Below are 14,468 nucleotides of genomic sequence, written 5' to 3' on the forward strand. Positions count from 1 at the left end.
AGAGTCATTGCAGATTCAATGAGCCGGATGGTCACTTTCTGCATTGTAGAGATGCTATGGTTCATTTCACTAGAGCTGGCACTCACTAGAATAATTGAGAATTTCAACTTTCCCACCCCCACATTACTGTTTCTAACACCTTAGACACAATCATCAAGGTGAAGTTCTCACAGGCAGATTTGCTTGATCGCTCATTGATGCTCACTTAGCGGTCAGCGACAAGTTTCCTTATTTTGCTGCTGACTGCAAAGTCCAGGCCAATGTGACGAAGGCTATTGTAACACAATTTATTAACCTCACAATAAGCTGAGGAGGATCCGAGGCTCATAGCTAACAATGGTTTTCAGGGTTTGCTCCTACCATAGTTTAGTTTTTTTTCAATTCTTAGAATGGAGTAGAAGCCAGTACCATGATATTTGGATTCTTGTGAAGGCACATATTTTAGATTCTGCCATGATGATTCAGTGAGCCTTTTTCACCCAGAAGCTCAGCAGTATAATGTAAGAAGGTTTGGTTTCTGATCATGTAGAATCTGTTCATCGCAGCTAGGATGGTGGCAGGGACGCAACAATTCAACTCCACTTACACAAAGTAGAAAAAGGAAAATTTGACACTTTTAAACTACTCTTGATCACAACATAGCAATTTCTTCCTGAAGTGCATGGATGCAGATTCTGGTAGCAGAGGACCAACCATTTGTGGAACAGCATGGCAGACAATGCCCATACAAAGAGGGAAAATGGTTAAAAAAGTAAAGACAGCCAAAACTAAACACTACATCATTGGCATTGGGACTCAGCAGATGATGGGTCCAAAGGTATCGAGCACATAATTTAGCTGACAGCTCAATGTAGTACTGCATTGTTCTGCCAGTGATGTTGTCTTTCAATGAGATGTTACAATGAGACCTTCTATGATTTCAGATGGATAGTAAATGATTCCAAGACACTCTTTGGAGAAGAGAAGTGGAATTCTCAAAATGTCCTGGCTAATTATTATTCCTCAACTAAAATGATTCAAAAATTAGCTTATCTGATCATTGCTGTTTGGGCGAACTGTATGCTTTGTATATATTGTTTTCATACATTGTAACAATGACAACATTTCAAAAGTGCTTTATTTGATATAAAGCACTGTAGGATGCCCTAAGGTTAATGCAAGTGCTATATAAGTTCTTTCCTTTTCCCTTTTAGTTGACTTAACAAAAAAATCTAAGTGCCGAACAAGAGAATCGCACCCAATTTTTCAGCGAGAGAAAAATTGAAATCTTACGCCATTTAAGATTAGAGAAAAGAAATGAGAGAAAGTGTGATTTGCAGCAGTAGGGGAAGTAGATGGAGTCTATTCATGCTGGGAAGCCAGATGATGACAGCTAGAGGACGCCATTCTGCATGTTCATGATCTCCCAGTGCAATGTGTTACGTGTACATAGTTAGTGCACTGGAAGATATCTCACTCCCCTCAATTCCCAATCACTCCCCCACCCGGACAATTGCCGCCCATGTTGCTCCCACCCGGCTGATTATGGGTCCATTCACCCCTCCCCCACCCCCACAGACTGGCAAACCAGCGCCAGTATCATCACAAGGGGCAAGTAATTGGGCACAAACCTGGTTTACCGTCTCTCTTGCGAACCTAACAGCTCACCACGCTGTTCACCGATGTGATGAACTGATAAGATCACCCCCGATGTCTTTATTCTCTCTTATCCTTTAATATGATACATGTTGCATGCAGACTAATGGCCTGTATTCAGTGATTTCTGCTCCTACTAAGCTACTTTTATTTTAAAAATAATGAAATTGGCCTGGTTTTTGTCAGCAATGCTATTCCATCTTTTGTTTTCAAAATGTATCTTGTTGAAATAAAGCAACTTTTAAGTTTTAGATATTAAAACCATTAATGATAGTGTTGTCCTAAGTTTTATTTTGTTCCCTTTCACTATCAATAAATTCAGCTAATGATAATACAAATACTACAGCACAGCTTAAATTTTAAATGATTGCTTTTTAACTACTCAACTAAGTTTTCTTCACGTAATCCAACTCAGGGTCACAGGAAGTTGGAGGCTATCCTAACAGAAGCTGGGCACAGGACATGAGATACACCAAGGACTGAACGCCAATCCACCACAGGGCATGAACTCACACACAAACTGAGAGGCTATTTAGCATGGCTAATCCGCCTAGCCTGCACATCTTTGGACTGTTGGAGAAAACCAGGGCACCAGGGTAAAACTCACACAGACATGGAGAGAAGGTGCAAACTCCACACAGACACCCAAGGACAGGATTGAACCTGGGTCCCTGGAGCTGTGAAGTAGCAGTGCAAACCACTGCACCAATACGCCAACCCTCTATTCAACTAAGTAACCATAATGAATGTTTGGGGCCAGTGGCATTAAACAATTTAGACTTCTTAAATTTGCTTCCCAGATGCTCATTGCAAAATCTGCATAGTTTTCAAGGCTACTGATTTAATGGAAATAAAAATAGACCACATTCCATACCTGATGGATAGTCAGCAATGCCAGTGCTATTCTTGGGCAGCATTTGTTACAAATGTAAGGTTTGAGACAGGCTTTATTCCCACTTGGAAATAAGTGGAAGCATTAGTGAAAGGCAACATAGTTTTGTGAAAGCGAGGTTGTGTCTCACGAACTTAATTGAGTTTTTTGAGGAAATGGCAAAGATGATTGATGAGGCTAGTGCAGTGGATGTTGTCTATGTGGACTTCAGTAAGGCCTTTGACAAGGTCCCTCATGACAGACTGGTGCAGAAGGTAAAGTTGCATGGGATCAGAGGAGAGCTGGCAAGGTGGATACAAAACTGGCTCGGTCAAAGAAGACAGAGGATAGCAGTGGAAGGGGGCATTTCAGAATGGAGGGCTGTGGCAAGTGGTGTTCCCCTGGGATCAGTGCTGGGACCTTTGCTGTTTGTAATATATATAAATGATTTGGAGGAAAATGTGACTGATTTGATTAGTAAGTTTGCAGATGACATAAAGGTTGGTGGATTTGCGGATAGCAATGAGGACCATCAGAGGATACAGCAGGATATAGATCAGTTGGAGACTTGGGAGAGATGACAGATGGAGGTTAATCTGGACAAATGTGAGGTAATGCATTTTGGAAGGTCTAATACAGATAGGAAATGTTTAGTAAATGGTCAAACCCTTAAGAGTATTAATAGGCAGAAGGATCTGAGTGTACAAGTACACAGGTCACTGAAAGTAGCAATGCAGATGGAGAAGGTAGTCAAGAAGGCATATGCATGCTTGCCTTCATCGGCCAGGTTACTGAGTTTAAAAATTGGCAAGCCATGTTGCAGGTTTATAGAACCTTAGTTCGGCTGCATGTGGAATATAATGTTCAATTCTGGTTGCCGCCACACTACCAGAAGGATGTGGAGGCTTTGGAGAGGGTACAGAAAAGATTTACCAGGATGTTGCCTGGTATGGAAGGCATTAGCTATGAGGAGAGGTTGAAGAAACTTGGTTTGTTCTCGACGGAGGCTGAGGGAAGACCTGATAGAAGTCTGCAAGATTATGAGAAGCATGGACAGAGTGGATTGTCAGAAGCTTTTTCCCAAGGTGGAAGAGAAAATTACTCGGGGGCATAAGTTTAAGGTGCGAGGGGTAATGTTTAAAGGAGATGTCAGAGGCAGATTTTTTACACAGAGAGTAGTGGGTGCCTGGAACTCGTTGTCAGGGGAGGCAGTGTAAGCGGATACAGTAGTGACTTTTAAAAGGCGTCTTGACAAATACATGAATAGGATGGGAATAGAGGAATATGGTCCCCGGAAGGGTAAGGGGTTTTAGTTCAGTTGGGCAGCATGGTCAGTGCAGGCTTGGAAGGCCAAAGGGTCTGTTCCTGTGCTGTAATTTTCTTTGTTCTTCGCTCTTTGTTTTTGTAATGGTTATGTTTCGTGACTGTGCCTTTAATTTAAGGTAAAATGGAAGGATGAAAGGAGGTCATGTGATCTCTGAATTCTGCCTGGGTGACTTGATTGCTAAAGATTAAAGGGTGGCACAGTTTGTTTCACCGGGAAGAATATGCAGGTGTTCATGCCTCATCTGTGCTGACGGTGAAAAGACTAATAGTCCCCAAGTCTCATAATGTAATGATTTGTGGACAGTTATACTTTAAACTACCAGTCTTGTTTTGAAATAGAATAAAGTTGGATGTTTAAATGATAGCTAGTTAGCATTTCTAACTGGACACAAAGCCTGTGTAATTCATGTTGGCGATGGGATTTAAGATGGGGCAGATTTCATAGGAAGTCGTTATAGGATCGAATTACAGGGCATTTTCTTAAAATATTATAAAATCTCATAGACAATGTCAGTCTGCCATTATCTAAAATGCGAAGAGATAGAAAGAGAGACAGCCAAGAGATAGAGACAGCAATCTTTGTTGTTCAAGATGCAAGAACTGGAAGCTTGTCCTCAGATTAAAAATATTAAATTCCTAAGGATTTAAATGAGATTGAACTATTCACCTAGCTTTTGCAGGTGGGAAAATCTCTAGGATAAACCTCACCATAAAAGCCAGTTCAGAGGTTAGAAGTTATCTGTCTAAAAAAAGAAGAAAGAAAGAAATCCCTTAGGAGCTATGACTCATCAGGAGAATGGAGTATCTACTTAAGGGACAGCGTACAGTATAAGCATAGATGAAGTTTTCAGGTTGTTTTAATGGGGAACCTTATCTGTAATTAAGAGTAAGTTGTTCACTGAAAGAGTGCTTTGTCATATTGCTCTTAGTTTGTCTGTGACAGAAAAAGTCTTAAAACTTAAAATCTTATATAAGTTACCCACCAGGAATTTGAATTTCTTTTTAAAAGTTATCAGTCTCCACAGGGATCATAACAAAGTTTTAAAATCTAACTTCATTTCTATTTGAAAGGTTAAAGCAGGTTATGCATGAGTAGTACATGCCCCTTGTGATCATATAGTATATGTCTTGGGCTGCATATTAATTACTAACAATTCTCTTGTCCAGCAGTAACACAGTTCCAGTAAAATTGTGCACAGTGCTCCCACTCCTGTTTCTCGAAAATGATGCTCTGACCCTCACTGATACAGTCCAAAGCTAATAATGAAATGCATGTACGCTGAAATAACTCAGAAATGCAGAGCCAATAGGCAAATATTATGAAGTATATTAACTGGATAAAAGAATCAATATTTTCATACAGGATGGGAATCGGACGTGTGAAGCCAACCACACTCCCCATCCCCTGCCGCCCCTTCTCCAACATGACTCTAACACAAGGCCCCATTTTAAAATGATTGAGGGAATGGGCACCCAATTGTGTCAGCAAACAGGTAGCACCCACCAGCCCACAGCCACCCCTGCCTTCCTTTGATTTCTTTAAACCACACGCTAAAAGCTTTCCTATTTCAGGTTCTAATACTTGCTGCAGTACAAATTCTTTTCTATACTCCATCCCCACCTCACATTCCACACCCTTGGCTTTGTATTAAGAACATAAGGACTAAGATAGGTACTGCATGCAAAAATCCTACACTACTTTACTTTTTGAAAGCTATTTACTAACTCTTCTCTCTTCTCAAGGAAAGAACAAATCTGCTTTTTTTTATTCATTCATGGGACATGGGCATCACTGGCTGGCCAGCATTTATTGCCCAGCCCTAGTTGCCCTTGAGAAAGTGGTGGTGAGCTGCCTTCTTCAATCACTGCAGCTCATGTTCTGTGGGTTGACCCACAATGCCATTAGGGACAGCGTTCTAAGATTTTCACTCTTCGAAGGAACAGCAATATATTTCCAAGTCAAGATGATAAGTGGCTTGAAGGGAATCTTGCAGGTGGTGATGCTCCCATTTATCCGCTGCTCTTGTCTTTCTAGACATGGGTTTGGAAGATGCCTTCTAAGGATCTTTGGTGAATTGCTGCAGTGTATCTTGTACATAATATACACTGCTGTTACTGAGCGTGGTGGTGGAGGGATTGAATGTTTGTAGATGTGGTATCAATCAAGTGGGCTGCTTTGTCCTGGATGATGTCAAGCTTCTTGAGTATTGTTGGAGGTGCACCCATCCAGGCAAGTGAGGAGTATTCTATCACACTTTTGACTTGTGCCTTGTAGATGGTGGATAGGTCTGGGGAATCAGGAGGTGAGTTACTCATCGCAGTATTCCTAGCTCTGACCTGTCCTGTAGCTTTTACATTGCACTTTATATTATCTCAATACACCCAAACTAATTGGATACCTATTAACTGCATCATCTCAAGCTAATGCACTTTTCATATTCAGCGTAGTTTAGATGCAAAATAAAGTTATTTGGAAAGATGTCTGGAAATTTAGAAGCCCCTCCATGCCTCATTAGAAATAATGAGGCACATTTACCTCTGTACAGGCTAGAATTTATACATTTTATGGATTATGTTTTGATGAATTTTAAGCAAATATAATGCTCTAAATAGAATGACCATATGTTATCCGATATTGAGAGGAAGAATGGCTGGAAAACCCTGGCTTAACCATTCAAACCCTATCTGTATTTTGGTTATGATTTCCTTCAACAGTGCTTCTTTATTTCATTTAGAAGGTATTATAATACATTGCCTGAAGCATTTATACCAGAGAAGAATCCAGTCGCTTAAGGCCATGTCAGATTAAAAAAAACTTAATCTTTCCCCAGGGAAGCATTTACCAATTTCAAATTTTGATCATAAACTGATGTTCAACAGCTAGATAATTTAACTCCTTTAACGTGTTTCAGTTTTAAATCATTCTGTAAATATATGTTTTAATAGTTGATCTTCCATGGTGTTGCTCAGAGTGAATTGGAGAATATTCTGTTATGTAATTTTATTTACAATAGCTTAAATAAAAGTAAAAAGCAGCAGATTCTAGAAATCTGAAATAAAAAGAAAAAGTGCTGAAACTGCTCAGCAGATATAAGGATTTGTGAAGGAAAGAAACAGAGTTAATGTTTCAGGTCAAGAGTTTTTAACCTGAAATGTTAATATTCTTTCCCTCTCCACAGATGCTGCCAGACCTGCTGAATATTTCCAATATTCACTGTTTTTATTTTATTTGCTTACACTAATTGAATAAGGCAAATTGTTTTTTATTGGAGGAATGTTAATGATATTCTATGATTATGTGTACATTTGCATGAAAATTATCAAAAGATTATCTTGTTTCATTCATTGTTTTACTTCTTTTTAAAAGCCAGGCTAAGAGAAAGATGCTTCAGTTTGCAACTAGGTAGGTGAATCTTTGGACCGTATGAATAATTCAGAGGGAAGGGGCTCTTATAGACTTTTTTTAAATTCATTCATGGAATAACAGTGTCTCTAGCAAGGCCAGCATTTGTTGCTATTTCCTAATTGCCCTTGAGAAAATGATAGTGAGCTGCCAGCTTAAACCACTGCAGTTCATGTGGTTTAAGTACTAGGATGATGTTCCTTGAATGTGAGTGCATGGGGTGTTTGTGCACTAGTCAGGTAAAAGACTCTGAGAGCACCTAGAGGATTTTTGGGATATGAGAGCGCTAGGGAAGCCAGTTATATTTTTTGCAGACAATGGGAAGAGGTCACTGGAATTCTATAGAGGTAAGAATATGGTCTTCAATTGTGAGCTGCAGCAACTGGTGGTAGAGGATGTACATGGGCATGGCAAAACTGGGATAATGGCAATGGAGTGTGCGAACACTGGACATGGTGTTGCTATGTTTAAAACTAGTGGGAGGGGTTTGGTTACATGAAAATACTGAGAGAAAGTATGTAGGATGCTACTGACGAAATCACTAGTTATTGAACCGCAGGTCAACCTCAAGAGCAGGTTTTGAGATTCAGCAACTGGCTGAGGCAATGGTGAAATGGTGAAGGAATGCATTTATTCATGACACCGAAGATTTCATGCAAAGGTTAGCTGGTGTTGGCTTGGAGAAAAAATTGGGCCACTCCCCCATTATCATTAATAGTCAGCATATCTTGATTTGAGCCACAAGGCCCAAGTTACCCACCTATAGCTCTCTGCGCTGCATTTCAGCCACCGTCACAATCACATTGAATTCCTTAGTCACATTTTTAGCAACAATTTAATTTATATGGTGCTTTGGCTGTAGGAAAAAAATCCTAAAACACATTTTTAGCACTTTAACTATTTGAATATTTTAAAAGAAGTGCAAACATACTATAGGAATATTAAACCACTTTCTTGGAATGGCTTTGAATGTGAGTTGGTGGAATCCATGTGTTTACATGGATTTAAGTTTGATGTCTAAGTACTGCAAAGGTAGGGAGATCACACTGGAGAAAGTAATGATTGCCAGCATCAGGCCAAGGATCTAGTTATGGTGGGGATGACAACAAAGGCTGAAATAGGGAAATGAAAGGATCAGGTTGCAGGCTTTCCTCAATTTTTAGAGACAGTTTTCTGAATTTGTGGATTCAGAGAAGGAGTCATCAGGAAAAAAAAAGGTCTGTATGGATCCTCATGCAGAATGTGGTTGGAAGCTTGCACTCAAATTTGTAGTGAGTTAAAATGAGGGTGGAAGAATCACCTAGATAGGGCTAAAGAGAGAATTTCTAGGAAAATAGAGCTTCATAGTGAAGGACAGATCTAAGATTCCAAGTCACCAGGCTGAGAAAAGAAAAGAACAGGAATAAATCCTGAGGACCTAAGAATCACTTTTGATTGATTCTGTAAAAATTGAACGTCCACGTAAAGTGTAGTGAAAAGTGTGTCTTTTTTTGGATGGGGCTAAAAATAAGAAAGGGTGGATTCCATTCTATAGTTTCAAAGTATAAATTGTTGCAAAAATAATATTTTGTCAATAGTGTTTTAATCATTTGTTACAGTAAATGTTTTCCTCTAATTTTTTTTTTCCATTCATTTACTTCAGTATCATGATTGCAGCAGAGATAAAGTCAAAATCCCTCTGCGTTTTGTGCTCCTGATCCTGCTAGAATGCATGAGGTCCTCAATGGGATGGAACGAAGTCACCTGCTCACAGCAAGAACTTTTAGAAAATCACCTTTGGAGTGAGGAACTGGGATTACCAGCACCTGGCTAATTTCCTGTCATTCCTGTCATCTTCCATCTCATTTAAATTTGCATTCTGTCCCAGGTCCCGATGAAATTTAGGATCATACTGTTCTATTGTATAATCTTATTATTAATTAATGACGTCCTGTTAGGTAATAAGATTGTGCAGGCAGCATGGTGACATAATGGTTCGCACTGCTGCCTCACAGTGCCAAGGACCCGGGTTCAATTCCCGACTTGGGTCACTGTCTGGTGGAGTCTGCACAGTCCCCCTGTGTCTGTCTGTCCTCCGGTTTCTTCCCACAGCCTAAAAGATGTGCTGATTATGTGCATTGGCCATGCTAAATTCTCCCTCAGTGTACCCGAACAAGCATCAGAGTCTGGTGACTAGGGGATTTCCACAATAAAATGTCAGTGTCAATGAAAGCCTACTTGTGACACTTATAAATAAACTTAAAACTTTTAAACCATCATCTAGCCAATACAGAAAATAAATGTGGAGCATTTTTAAGCTGGTGAAACTCCTCTGCACATGTACAAGTCTGAATGTACATATACATCCACATAACTCCTGTAAAAAACTAATACATTGTCAATACACACAACAACAACAAAAAGTGACTGGATTAATTGAACATACCTGAAAAATGTTTGTGTTCCATCTGCTCTTACAAAACAATATTGAGGCACCAGGGTAGGAATTATTGATCAATATTGATTCTTTTTCCACACATGAAATGGGTGAAAGTCATGCCAATTTAGCAGGGGACAACCTACACCCAAAGTGGATGTACTGGTCCAACTGCTGAATTAAACGTACTCATTGTTATGGATCCTGGATGGACACTTGTCAAGGATTCATTTGCTAAATCAATTCCTAATGAATCCTTTAGTGATTCTCACAAACTGAAAGTAGAGAAATTAATTTTTGAAAAAATCCTTCCTATTGACCCAACAAGTGTAGGTGAGCTTCCTCAACAGCTTAAGCACTGAAATCATGCTACCCCTCTCCCCCCACACAACCCAGTCACCCTCCACCCCCCACACCTCTTCACTCCCTGCAACCGCACCGCCCCCCCACAACTCCCCCCCACCCACACCCCCCGCCCCCCCCCTCCACCACCCCGGCCCACCCCATTCCAGCAAAGCAGGTGGCTTTAAATTGGATTACTGGATTCTCCTAATGGGCAAGCTGCCTGTGGAAGTGCAATTTATGCCCGCAGCTTGCCAGGAATATGCAGGTGATGCCTAAGAAGCAGTTTCTATTCATTCTTGTGCCTCTTATTTTGGGCGCACACCAATCGTACCGTGCTGGTTTTGGCTCGAAAACAGGACCAGATGAAGTTTTACCCCATTATCTCACAGTCACGCAGCACCCGACAAATCTTCATGTCACTGAGAGACATCTTGTTTGTTGCACTATCAGGAATTTGAAGTATCAGTATCGACTTTCAGAACATGTTTGAAGCCAAATTTGCAAAAGCTTAACCACAGGAGCCATCTCCCACATAAAGAGGGAAAAACTGTTTTTTTTATATTCACAGTAATTGTAAAATTAGTTGTTTTTCATATTTTATGGACTATTGTGATTGTTCCTGTTACTTGGTCTCTAATACAATGTTCTTTACTGGTTTAAGGAGATAAGCAAATTCCAATATTTCTAAACTTGTGAAATTAGTTGATTCGATATGTCATCATAAATAAGGTTTTGAACAGATCAACTTGAGTTTGACAAAAGCGATTACTCATAATTGTAATATGACATCATATGAGAGCTGACAACTCTCCATTGATGTCCATGCATTCAGTTATCCATCCCCATGATTTAAAGTTCTTTCCCTAAATTCCTCCACCTCCCCCTAAGACCCTTCTTAAAACCCACCTTTTTGACTGACCCTCTTGTTAGTTCTTTCCTTGGCTTGCCATCCAATTTTGTCTAAGTAAAGCTCTTAGCATATTTATCCACACACAATAGTTGTTGTTACTGTTGAAGACAGGCTTGTGTTTTCCAACAGATGAACAAACCCGGAGGTTTGGGACAAAACTATTCAAGTATGACAACTAAGGGTCAGGTATGAGAAAACTTTCAAGTCGCAAAACTTGGTGTCCACAACAATTAGGTTAAGAAAAGTTCGCCGGCGGCTGACAAAGCTTTACATCTTCAATCAAATAGAGTGTGTGTTTATGGTATGGTCAGGTGGATAGTGGCAGTAGAGTCACATATTTTCTGGTCAGTTTCATTGCCAACCATGCTGCTTTCACCACAGTTCCTGTTTTCTTCTGTCCACCAAGTGAGACATCACATCTGCATTTTTAGTTGTCTAATTAAATAGAATGTATAACACAAGAACAGGCCATTCAGCCAAATATCCATACTGGTATTTATGCTCCACACATGTCTCCTCTTAACCTAGTCCTATCTGCATATTCCCCTATTCCCTTTTCCCTTGAGTTTTTCTCCGCCTCTTCCTTAACTGCATTGATGCTATTTGCGTCAACAACTCAACCATCTGTGGTAGAAAATTCTACCATTCTGGATAAAGAAATTTTTCCCAAATTTCCCACTGGATTTATGAGTGACAATCTTATATTTCTGGCCCCTCGATAAATTGGAGACATTTCTCTATATCTATCCATCCAACCACTTAGCTCTACATAATTCAACAGGTCTGTTCCCTCATGGGTAGGGTAGTAACAGAGAGCAACAGGAAACTTTCAGAATGATAGAATCACAGAAGAGAGCCATTTGGCCAATTGTGCCTGCACGAGCTCTCTGTAGGAGCAATTTACCTCATGCAGCTTCCCCTGCCTTCTCCTTTTATCATTCTCCACTTTCTGATAAGAACCCAATTTCTTCTTGAATGCCTCAGCTGAATCTGCCTCCAACACACTTTCAGGCAGTTCCTTTAACTTCCTAATCACTTGCTGTATGAAAAGGTTTTTCCTCATGCCACCATAGCTTCATTTGCCAATTACCTTAATTCTGTGCCCTCTTGTTCTTGGTCCTTCCACCAATACCACCATCATTTACCAGTGCTTCATCCTGAAAATTTGCAATGAAGCTAGTTAAATTCTTCCACCTACACACATCTCGGGTCCATTTCAACCAATATGTAAACTCATCAGATTTAAGTAAGTGTCTCTATGCCCCAGAGTACTCACCCCAGAAAAGGCAAACAAAATCTCTATGTATGCAGATTTCCCAGTGGTTGGAGATTACTAAAACATAATGCCGGTTTTTCACACATGTCAAACACCCATCTGACCAAAGTGAACACACTGCAGTGCTACGATAATTTCTTTTGTCTACAATGGCAATACTTGAGACCTTGTTCAGTGAGCATATTGTGCCAAATATTCCTACATGCAGTGTAAGTTTGTGCTGTGAACTCACCCCTATTATGAACTCATTTCAGCCAGCAGAGCAAGATTTTCTTTCTTCAGTCGTGGCTGAGATCAAACACAGAAGGCAGTGTCTACCACCTAGTCACCAGGATTCAGGCTTAAGTAACTTTGCTGCCAAAGAATGATACTAGAGTTGGGACTGGTAACAAAGAATATCTTCTTTGTGTGTTTATGTGTGTGCACTTGATCTTCATTCTATCTGTTTTGTTTCCTTGTATTCCAGATGGTAATCTTTGTATTTAAGTTATTTTCTGCCTTTCCTGACTTGCTATTTGGGGTCTGGTTTTAGCTCCTGCACCTATATTCTATATTCTAGGCTGTTTGTTTTTACCTCAGCCATTTCCATTATCATAAAAACTGGTTAATAAGTCTTCTGAGTTACAGGGTACTCATATTTGCACCTTCACATTTCAGGCCATTTGCTTTGTTCCTTATATTTTGTTTTGTATTATCTACATTATTAGCTGCTACTTACATTAATTATACAAGCTTAGCTATATTTCCTGCATTCTGAGCTTGATATTATATGCTCTATGCACTTCCATTGCAACCCATCCTGTGCTCTGTCCATTCAAGGCTGTTGCCATCGTGATGCGGACTGTTTTGTGAGTTTCCCTGCAAAGAGTGATGCATATTGGGTTAGCCATCCAGCATGTACTCAGTGTGATCCATGTTGTGTTCCTTGTGATGTCTACTATATTCTCTATTATTATGACAGAGCTCAAAATTCACAATTACCCAATGCTTTTCAGACATTTGTCAAACTCTTGCATTTCAAACTTAACACTGGCTGTTTGTTTTAATAACTTTGATGTTGTTAATAGTATACATAGGCCTATACCACTATCATGGCCCATAAAACTGAGTCCCCATTACCCACTTCAGTGCCACTTCAGCTGAGATTGGCTATTTCAAACCAATCAATGAATCAAGCCTTGGACTTTGCTGATCAGTATGGTTCAGACAGACAAAAGGTGGAACTTGGTTGTACTTTGAGCAGCATTGTGACACCATCCAAGTGATTGGAATAGACAATTCCACTGTTCACTAATTAACCCATTTTATTAGGTGCAATTCTCATGTGTTATGCTGTGGGGATTTTACAAGCATGGATTCCCCTTATTTCTGAACTTTTTTTTCTCCCTTTGACCCAGGAACTGATGAGATTTGGAGGTGCTTCCCTCATCCATGATGGCCAATGGAGAGTGTATTAATTTTAATATTTGAAAGTAAATGCTAAAAAAGTGAAATTGTGCTGCTTAGATGTCAGCTCTGTCTCCGTTAGTAACACATTTCCCTTTGAATCTGCACGTTTGGGGTTCAAGTCCCAGCCCAGGACTTGAGATCAAAAATGAAGGCCAATGCGGTTCGGGGGAGTGCTGCACTGTTGGAGGTAACATTTTATGGATGAGATGTTAAAGTAAGACACTGCACTCTGAAGTGGGGCAAAGGGATCCTACCTTGTAATATAAAGAAGAGCAGGGGGGTTATCTCCGGTGTCCGGGCAAATATTTATTCATTCGTTAACAGCATAAAAGCAGATGATCCGTTACTACCTCACAATGTCCGTGGAAGGAGCTTGCTCTGGGCAAATTGGCTGTTGCATTCTCTACAACAGTGAATATATTTCAAAAATAATTTATTGGTTGTAAAGTGTTTTAAATGTCCGACGGTTGTCCTTTACTTCCACTGAAAAGTATTCTTTGACGAATCGAAGAACCTGGTCCGGCTTTATTAACACAGCTGAAAACGGGGTTAAAACAAATGTCTTCAATAAAGGTGTCCAGTTCCGCACTTGCGAATAACCTGCTTTTAATTCACTGAAAATGACTGAAATGAAACCATACTGAATCAATTCGTTGTAAGTGCTTACCTAAACCAGCGCAACCGGTGGAATTTCGCATTTTGATCAGGGACCATGGCAAACTTTGCGGGCTTGATTCACCCAGATTGCACCGATACAATTGAAAGAGGCGAAATGCCTGCCTTCAGCTCATTCTTGGCAGAGATAAAGCTTCCTGTTTTACCATTCTGAGTTTTCTC

Source organism: Carcharhinus amblyrhynchos, chromosome 11 (genome assembly GCF_965287045.1).
Source record: "Carcharhinus amblyrhynchos chromosome 11, sCarAmb.v2.hapA, whole genome shotgun sequence".
Classification (NCBI taxonomy): domain Eukaryota; kingdom Metazoa; phylum Chordata; class Chondrichthyes; order Carcharhiniformes; family Carcharhinidae; genus Carcharhinus; species Carcharhinus amblyrhynchos.